General features: G+C 30.6%; 1 long non-coding RNA gene across 1 annotated transcript; it reads right to left on the bottom strand.

Annotated features, from left to right (window-relative positions):
- Nucleotides 1-525: 525 nt before the first annotated feature.
- Nucleotides 526-2524, bottom strand: LOC101495751 (uncharacterized). The gene is made up of 2 exons (XR_190369.4): nt 2120-2524; nt 526-766 (listed from the first exon to the last, which is right to left on the bottom strand). It is a non-coding gene; the product is annotated as an uncharacterized lncRNA (long non-coding RNA).
- Nucleotides 2525-2778: the final 254 nt, after the last annotated feature.

Here is a 2778-nt window from a genome sequence, read left to right as displayed (position 1 = left end):
AATTAGACGTCTAATGAATGGTTCTTCAATTCTATTTTGTGTTTGAACATATGCTATACGATGTTCAATATCAATTTCAATAAAATCCTTATGAGAAAAATAACTTCTTAGTCAAACTAGTTAATACAACAATCTCAAAAAATTATGGCCATGAGTTGACAACAAAAATATTTTGATTTATTGATCCACAAATACAACCTCATATGAGAGAGACTCGTTCCATCAAATTGCCAACTTTATTTGGAACTAGTAATACTAAAAAGTTATTTAATTGAAGAATCTTCTGGTTCTTCAACATATGTTCACACATATTTGTAATTACTTGTTGCCTCATAATAAATCTAGGATGACCCAACTGGTCTGGCCAACAACAAATTTAAAAAGATATATAAACTTCATGCTTACTATAATGTGTTTCAATTGTTCTGATCCATTTGAATCAATAATTAACAATCATAATTGTAAAACTCATTATTAATTATCTAGAATATGACAATAAATTCACACATCTTAATAAAAACAGAGTCAATCATTATAAGACATTAAAATATCATCATTAACATAATTTATAATTACATTTAATATATAGTTTACAACTCTTGTTTAATGGATTATTAAAAAATAAAATTTCAACTTCAATAACAAAAGTCCATGAAAATGTTTCCCTGGTACATTAATTCACATAATTGAAACAAAAACTAATCCAAAACAAGCCTGATAAGGCTATCCTCTAGTATTGGAACTAAGCATTAGCCACTTCTACCTGCTATAATATAAGAAAATAAAAGATGAGATGATAATCTTAGTGATTCTAAAAAGGGAATGGGTAGTTTAAAAATTTTCTTTTCACATATGCACATTAATCATGAAATAATAGGCAATATATGCTAAACATTAATTTTTCATAAAATATACCAATTAACATTTCCTTCTTTTACTTAAAAATTTGGAAAAGTGCATGTCTTTTTCTTTTTCTTAGATTATGGAAAAGTTTCTCCATTATCTTGACGTGGGTCACCAAGATAATCGAGACATCATGGTAAAGTTGGTCTGACCATGACTCCAATCAATGTCATGCTTGTTCTTCATTTACCCATTGTTTCATGCCTAGAACAATCCTAAAAATGTTTCACCGTGTACTTGGACCATGCATGTTAAGACTTGATGAATGCAATGCATTTGTAATATTATGTATGCAATGCACCATTCACCCACACAACTGTTTCATAAACTCAGCAATGCATTACAATTAGAGGATACCTTAATTCTAAGCCAATTCTAAAAACTTTAGCTAGTTGTTTGTTTAAATTGTGAATATGTATTTTAAATTCCACATTCACATCAGGAAGCTTGGACTAGAGGCAGGCTTGGCCAGAGGCAACCTGATCAGAGGAAGCATGACCAAAAGCAAGTTGCTGATCAGAGACACCATGATCAAAGGATGCTTGAATCAGAGGCAGTTTCTGATCAGAGGCAACATGATTAGAGGATGCTTGGATCAGAGGCAACATGATCATATGCAAATTCTTATCAAAGGCAGCGTAATTAGAGGCAAATTCTTATCAGAGACAGCGTAATCAAAGGAACTTAGATCAGAGGCAACATGACCAGAAGTAAATTCTAACTAGACGCGGCGTGATTAGAGGCAAAATTGTCCATGAACAAAAACAGAATCACATGAAAAATTGCCCAAACACATAACAGAGAAATTAGAGCCAGAATTTCCTAGAAACATAAAAGAGAAATCAGAGGCAAAATCAAAGAAAAATCAAAGAAAAATCAAAGGCAGAACGACATACGATGATATTTTGGAAACCAACTAACCCCATATTTCACTCATCACGATTTACTCTATTCCTTCAATTCTTAACACATTGTGAACATCACATATTCTTAACACATTATAAACTTCACATATGCATAAATGCATGATTTCAGAGGTAGTTAAACCCATTTTCACAAGACATTTCTTACATGTTAAAATTTATAGTTCTCTCACTCTCATATTTATGAAAACCTAGAACTAAACCCAGAAAATAACTTTAATCATAAAACTAAAAATGGACTTCGAACTCATAACCCACATGCAAATGTGAAAGCAATTCTAAAAAAAACTCACAATTTTAAAAGAATTATCATTTTGTTTTCGAACTGATTTGGGGAGATATGTGATATGACAGTCCTTAGTTTTCCTCAATCCCAGTGCTCTATTCCAACTCTTGTTCTTTCTTTCTCGATGGTATCATTCTTGGTTGATTCTTGAAGATTGAGGGTGGAATCGTGCATGCAATGGATCGAGATAGATCTGAGGAGCTTCATTAAACTATTGTTTTTTGGAGATTTTGGAAGAAAAAAAAGGAAAACTAGAAGGTTGGAGAAGATAGTGAACAGTGATTTGTGTTGGTGTTCTTCAAAGTGGGTTCAGTTACGGGAATGAAAGAATGAGATTGAAAGAGAACATTTTTGTAGGAAAAGAGAGAACAAATGAAGGAAAAGAAAGGTGTGAGTTTCCTTTTTGACCATTGAAAATCTCTCATTTTTACCACTTTTCCATTCTTGTATTAATATAAATTTATTAAATGCTAAATATTAAATGTTATAATTAATAAATTTTTATTTTATTAATTTTTTAAATAAGTAAACTCTTACAATAATTTGTAAATAAATGCATCCAAATAAAACCATATAATTGATATTCTAAATATTTGATTTACCTTTGGCATTATTATATGCATATATCAAGACAATTGCATATAAGTAAATGAGAACATAAAATTC

This window comes from Cicer arietinum, chromosome 5, assembly GCF_000331145.2.
Source record: "Cicer arietinum cultivar CDC Frontier isolate Library 1 chromosome 5, Cicar.CDCFrontier_v2.0, whole genome shotgun sequence".
NCBI lineage: Eukaryota > Viridiplantae > Streptophyta > Magnoliopsida > Fabales > Fabaceae > Cicer > Cicer arietinum.
The sequence above is the reverse complement of the archived record's forward strand: the minus strand, read 5'-3'. Positions and strand labels throughout refer to the sequence as shown.